Genomic DNA, 7667 nt, shown 5'->3' on the forward strand with positions numbered 1-7667 from the left:
GAGACAGAAACGGGACCTTTACACACTGCTGAGTGAATATGTGATTGATCCATGCTTTAGTTTATAAAATTGAACCAGCATAAACTTTCTATCCAACTCTTATCCTACTCCCATAAGAGTCTTCTGACTGGCTAGCAAATACTGTGTTTCCCTGAAAATAAGACTGGGTCTTGTTTTTGTTTTTTATTGAATTTGTTTTTGTTTTTATTGAATTTGTATACCGCCCTACTCCCGAAGGACTCAGGGCAGTGAACAGCCATAAAAATAAAACATATAAATACAAAATTTAAAATAGAGATAAAACAAATTAAATAAATTTGGCTGAACCATATTTAAAACCCCAATAATTTAAAACCGAATTTAAAATTCCCATTTAAAAACGGAGAAGTTTAAGTCAGGCCGGCTTGCTGGAATAGAAACGTCTTAAGCGTGCGACGGAAGGTGCGCAGATCCGGAATCCTCCGTATCTCGGGGGGGAGCTCGTTCCAGATAGTAGGTGCCCCCACAGAGAAGGCTCTCCCCCTGGGGGCCGCCAGTCGACATTGTTTGGCCGACGGCACCCGGAGGAGCCCCTCTCTATGGGAGCGTACTGGTCGGTGGGAGGCTATTGGTGGTAGCAGGCGGTCCCGTAGATAACCAGGTCCTAGGCCATGGAGCGCTCTAAAGGTGATAACCAAAACCTTGAAGCGCACTCGGAAGACCACCGGGAGCCAGTGCAGCTCGCGCAGGAGGGGCGTTACATGGGAGCGCCACGTCGCTCCCATCACCACCCGCGCGGCCGCACTCTGCGCCAGTTGGAGCCTCCGAGTGCTCCTCAAGGGGAGCCCCATGTAGAGAGCGTTACAATAGTCCAGACGGGAGGTGACGAGGGCATGAGTGACCGTGCGTAACGAGTCCCGATCCAGAAAGGGGCGCAACTGGCGAATCAGGCGAACCTGATGAAAAATCCTCCCGGTCACGGCCGTCAAGTGCTCTTCTAAAGACAGCCGTGAATCCAGGAGGACACCCAAGTTGCGAGCCCTCTCCGTGGGGGCCAATGCTTCGCCCCCAATAGTCAGCGATGGCACCAGCTGACTATATCGGGACGTCGGAAACCACAGCCACTCGGTCTTGGATGGGTTGAGTCTGAGCCGGTTTCTCCCCATCCAGATCCGTACGGCCTCCAGGCACCGGGACATCACTTCAAGGGCATCGTTGGGGTGGTCTGGGGTGGAGATGTACAGCTGGGTGTCGTCAGCGTACTGATGGTACTCCACCCCGAAACCACGGATGATCTCGCCCAGCGGCTTCACATAAATGTTGAACAAAAGGGGCGAGAGGACCGATCCCTGTGGCACCCCACATATAAGGGGCCTCGGGGTCGACCTCTGCCCCCCTGTCAACACAGACTGCGACCGGTCGGAGAGAAAGGAGGAGAACCACCGTAATACGGTGCCTCCCACCCCCAACCCTTCCAACCGGTGCAGCATGATACCATGGTCGATGGTATCAAAAGCCGCTGAGAGATCTAATAGGACCAGGATAGAGGAACAACCTCTATCCCGAGCCCTCCAGAGATCATCCACCAACGCGACCAATGCCGTTTCCGTGCTGTACCCAGGCCTGAAGCCCGACTGGAACGGGTCTAGATACGTCGTTTCATCCAGGTACCGGGGAAACTGTCGTGCCACCACACTCTCAACAACCTTCGCAACAAAGCGAAGGTTGGAGACTGGACGATAATTAGCCAATGTTGCCGGGTCCAGGGAAGGCTTCTTGAGGAGAGGTCTCACCACCGCCTCTTTCAAGGCAGCGGGAAAGACACCCTCACTCAATGAAGCATTTATAATCCCCTGGAGCCAGCCTCGCGTCACCTCCCGAGAAGCCAGCACTAACCAGGAGGGGCACGGGTCCAACAAACATGTGGTCGCATTCAGTCTACCCAGAATCCTGTCCACGTCCTCAGGGGTCACAGAGTCAAACTCATCCCAGATAACATTCTCAGGACCTGCCCCCGTCATCCCCCCTGGATCTACCCAGTCGGAGTCCAGATCTTCCCGAATCTGAGTGATTTTGTCATACAGATACTGAACAAAGTCCTCGGCTCTTCCCTCCAAGGGGTCCTCCCTCGCTTCCTGATGGAGCAGGGAGCGGGTCACCCTAAACAGGGCGGCCGGGCGGTTATCTGATGACGCAATAAGAGCAGCAAGATGAGTACATTTTGCTGCTTTTATCGCCACTAGGTAATTCTTAATATGAGATCTTACCAGTGTCCGGTCAGATTCAGTGCGACTGGCCCTCCAACTACTCTCTAGGCGTCTTTTCCGGCGCTTCATCTCCCTCAGCTCCTCAGTAAACCAAGGAGCCAGGTGAGATCGGTGCCGGGTCAGAGGCCGCAAAGGCACGACTCGATCCAGAGCTCCAGCGGCCGCCCTATCCCAGGCGGCCACTAAGTCTACAGTCGAGGCGTGAGCCAGGACCTCAGGCATTGGCCCAAGCTCCGTCTGGAACCTATCAGGTTCCATCAGGCGCCTGGGGCGGTACCATCTTATCGGTTCCGCCTCCCTGCGGCGGGGAGCAGCGGTTCGAAGATCAAGGCGAAGGAGAGAGTGATCCGACCATGACAAGGGCTCGATGGCTATGTCCCCTATCTCGAGATCACTCAGCCACTGTCCAGAGACAAAAATCAAGTCCAGTGTGTTTCCCCCCATGTGCGTAGGGCCATGAATTAGCTGGGTCAGATCCATAGCCGTCATGGAAGCCATGAACTCCCGAGCCACCTCAGACGTCTCACCCACGGACGGCAGGTTGAAATCCCCCATGACCATAAGTCTGGGGGTATCAACCGCCACCGCAGCGATAACGTTGAGTAGCTCGGGCAGGGCTGCTGCCACGTGGCAGGGAGCCAGGTACGTGATCAGCAAACCCATCTGAACCCATCTGGTCTTATTTTCTTTTGGGCCCCAAAATAAGCACTAGGGCTTATTTTTGGTGGGTATCTTATTTTTTCCCTGTGTACAGGAGGCCCACTTCTTCTGCTAGTTTGCGGCAGGGCAGGAGGCTGTGCAGCATGTCAGTGCAGCTGCCACCGCAAGGCATAAGGGGTAGAGCTAGCCCAAACACCCCACACTGGCTTACCTCAGGGCCCTCACAGCCAGACCACATATGCCCCAACACCTGCCTCGTTTGCAACAGCAGTGGCTCCAGCAGCCCCATCCAGCATGACCCCACATGGCCACTGGTCCACTTCTGCTTGCTTGTGGCCACCACAAAGCAGGAGACCAAATGACATGCTGGTGCCATGAGGTGAGGTAGGGGTGGAGCTGCCCCATGTGCCCTGGACCGGCTTACGTCAGGGTCCCCCCAACAAGACCATCACACCTGCCTCGCTTCGTGGCCGCAGCACCAGCACACCACTCAGCATCCTGCTCTGTTACGGTTGCAAGCAAGCAGAAGAAGTGGGCTGGCAGCCACATGGTCTCCTGCTGGAACTGCCACCGCAAGGCAGGTGTCGGGGCATGGATGATCTGGCTGCAGGGGCCCTGATATAAGCCAGTGCAGGGTGTGTGGGGAAGTTCCACCACCCCTTGCCTCATGGCCACAGCACCGCGAGCAACCAGACGGAATGGGTGGCTGGCTGGCTGCGCAGGCTCTTAAGTAGGGCTTATTTTGGGGTAGGGCTAGTGGTGGGATTCAGCCAGTTTGCACCACTTCGGGAGAACCAGTTGTTAACTTTCTGAGCAGTTTGGCAAACTGGTTGTTGGAAGAAATCATTAGGACAGAGAACCAGGTGTTAAATTACTTGAATCCCACCACTGGGCGCGGGGATGGTGATGTGTCCCCCGCTACTCCCCATGGCCCGTTTTGCTCCCAAGAGGGTGCAGGAGGCTGTCACACACCCTGGCAATGCCCACCATGGCCACGATGGCCACGCTCACCTAGCCGGTCATTAGGGCAGAGAACCGGTTGTTAAATTATTTGAATCCCACCACTGGGTAGGGCTTATATTAGGTGCACACATAAAAAAGCATACTAGGGCTTATTTTTTGGATAGGTATTATTTTTGGGAAAACAGGGTAGAAGAACCTATCATTGCTTGAAGGGGAGAAAAACACTCGACACCTGACATGTTTTAATGATTATGTTAAATTAATTAAATGAAATGCATAAATAGACAAACATTTGACTGGGATGATATAAGGCTCCTTCCTTGAGCAAGGGGTTGGACTAGTAAACCTCCAAGGTCCCTTGCAGCCTTATGATTCTATGTTCTCATTCCAAGGATTTTCATCAATCTTCACTTGCAAAGCCAGGTGTTGTAGAAGATCCTTTGCCCCTCTCCCATTGCTCTCCTTCTTGCCACCTTCTTGGCTGGAGAAGGAAAGCCAACTGGGTACCCACACACACAGTCCCCAAATTTGACAAGGTGCCTTCTTTCCCTTTGCAGCTGTCCCAACCACAGATACAAGGATATGTATGTATGTATGTATGTATGTATGTATGTATGTATGTATGTATACACATACACACACACTGAGGATGCTCTCACTTCACTCTGGCCCAGGAGAAACAAGGGCTATGGAGTTAAAACCTGGCTTTTTGGTACCATCTAACATCAGCTAGCAATCGTAGTCCTAGTTGAACTATAGACCCAGGGACAGCAGGCATGTCCTAGTCAGGTAATAAAATGCCTGCAAGCATCAGGAATTCCATAGCAAGCTCTAAAAGATATATGAAAGGGAAAGAGTTTGTGTAAAGTAACTCCCTTAGATAGGGTGTATACAAAATGTGCATATTTTTTTAATAGCTGGTCACACAGCCAGATGTTTAGATTGGATTTTATTCGCCTAATGTGTCCTTCCTAAGGACCTGGGATAGGCAGGTGTTGTTTGAGGGTGTAAAAGGTATCATTGTCGGATGTAAGGTGTTCCAAGTAAAGCTGCCTTTTGCAACTGACTGATGCTGATTTTGTTAATGTCGAGGGTGCTCCAGTTGTTTTGGCTTTGCACTCAAGCCGCTTATTACTATTGCTACTATGTTTGCTTTCTTTTGTCACAGCTATTATTTTACCAGATTATGGGCATCTGAATATAACAATGTATTAAAACTAAACTAAACTAAACTAAATATATATATTAGGGGTTTGTGGATACAAAACATTTTCCTGTGGAACTCAGAAATTGGAGGCGATCTCTCTCCCTCCCTCCCTCCTTCTCTCTCTCTCTCTCCCTCCCTCTCTCTCCCTCTCTCTCCCTCTCTCTCCCCCTGGAGGCCATCTTTCTCTTTGGATCTTCAGGGCTGCCACATTTAGTGCACAGGCCTTCTATAGGAAAATGGGAGGGGGTGCATGGAGTGGGTACAGATATATAGCCACAACAACATTCTTTTCTTTGGGAGTCAAGGACGTTCAGCCTGTACCTGGAGAGGCATGACTGGGAAACATCTCCAGTTGGGACGGTGAATTGATTGGACCATGTGATGGACATGTGGGTGCAGGGGAAGGGATTTTGACTTTCCTTTGGGTGGGGAAAACCTGGGGCCCTTTCAGATTCGGATTTTCCCAGATGTGCCAATATGACATCTCTAATAAAATGGAACTTTGAGGGAATGCCTGCCTCAGAGTCTTACTTAGTTGGGGGTGTTACTTGGAACTATGACACTCCCTCACTCCCTCACTCTCTCGCTCTCTCTTTTTTCTTTCTACAAAATATGAGAATATGAATCTAATATATTTATAATTAAAAATTCCAAAAACTGAAGCTGAAATTAGTCAATTTGATATCTGTAGGCAGAACTGCTCTTCATGCCGACACCAATAGTCAAAATGAACATAGTTCCAAAAAAAACCCCTCTCTTATTTTATTTTGCTTCAATGGCTATAATAGATTTCAGAGTTGCTTCTCTGAACTCCAGCTTTTTTGGACCTTGTCCTAATTTCTTGGTTTGATTCTCTTTTCTTCTTTCTTTTCTACTTTCACTGAATTTATTTTATAGTACTATTTCTGCAACTTGTCAAATACAGTTGTCCTTTTGCAGCTGATTCCAGCCCTTTTAGGCTCTTTGTGTTCTATCGATATCTCTCTATTTACCTATCTCACCCAGTGGTGAAATGTAAAATTTGTTGCTATCAGTTCTGGGGGCGTGGCTTGGGGGGGCAGGGTCATGTGACTGGGTGGGCATGGCCACCTCTTTTTTTACTTTTTTAAAGCATTTTTTACTACCTATTCACCCAAACAGGTAGTAAAAAAATGCTTTTAAAAAGTTTAAAAAAAGGTTCTCACAATCGAGCAGCACAGCTGATTTAAAGCATTTTTTACTACCGGTTCACCCGAAACGAAGTGAACCGGTAGCATTTCACCCCTGATTTTACCCTATTCCCTCTTCCTCTTTGCATACTGCTGACTCCCATTTGATGAAACAGCCTTGCCACGCCCCTCAGCATAAAACCATCATCTCTTTTTTATATGTAAACAATGCCTGAGAATCTTTCCTGCTTAGCGTCCTTATCAGAAATCACCGATTTCACCAGAAATGCTTTTCAATCCAAGTTAACAACAACAACAACAACCCCAAAATGATCATACAAATCACTTCTGTCTGTAACTTGAAGAGCTGCGGACAGTCAAAGTAAATTGTATTGAGTGGGGTTGATGGATATATTAGAGCTGAGCTGAGGAATAAATTAGAGCTCAACTGAAATTTCTCAGATTTTTTTTCTTAAAAAATATATGAGATTCTCATATATCTTCTAATGCCATTACTATAGATTTTTCTCCAATTGTTCCCCACATTTCTTGCTAATTTCATTTCAAGACTTTATAAAAAATTGTTAAATAACATCAAGGCCCAACATCCTGGATTAAGTTTATTCCTTGATTTATTCAGAAATTATGGCTGTTGGGCTTGCTAATAATATACAATTGTTGATGAAATATGCAGTATAAGTGATTTTTGCTCTAGCTTGTGGGATGCAATTCAAGTCTATTTCATTTGTTGATGATTTCAAGAATCTGACAAATTCTAAGTATTGCTAAAATACCCTACTTAAAAACAGACTGCAATATGACACCAAGTGTGCAATCACAATATAAACAAGTAGCCCCATATAGAATTTCCTTTCACCACATTGCACCACCCTAGAAACTGTTGTTATATTGCCATGTTACATAATATCATGCATTGCCCACGGTATTCTACCTTATTAGTTATTTCATATTTGTTGCCATATGTCACATTCCCAGCCCTGCACTCCACAATCAGAAATAAGTAGAATGAATCTACAATCCAATATTTGCTTTCGGCTTTGATCCACCTTTCGTAATAAATCCAAAAGACTGTTATGGCAGGTCTGGAGGGAACCACCCATTAATGCTAAGCTTCAAAGCAAACTTTGTCAAAGCTATCACTGAATCATGGCAGCTTAATTCTGCTGGAGGTTAAGCTACCATGTAGCCTACAAACTGATTTTGGTAGCATGCCTTTTACGTATTTACTTTAACTGTGACCCGGACATCCTCATACTGAATGGGTCAATTGTGTGAAAGTAGGGAAATTGTTCCTGTTTAATCACACTGCTTAATCATATCAGACTCTGGACTCATAAAAATTGTGAAATCTCCACTTGGATGAGAACTTACTTTACGGTTCAGTTTGCTATGTCTCTCCTTCCATCTGAGTCAGGGGGGCTA

The sequence above is a fragment of the Pituophis catenifer genome, unplaced genomic scaffold, assembly GCF_029215685.1.
Source record: "Pituophis catenifer annectens isolate HBS135680 unplaced genomic scaffold, rPitCat1.0.hap2 SCAF_2, whole genome shotgun sequence".
In the NCBI taxonomy this organism is placed as follows: Eukaryota; Metazoa; Chordata; class Lepidosauria; order Squamata; family Colubridae; genus Pituophis; species Pituophis catenifer.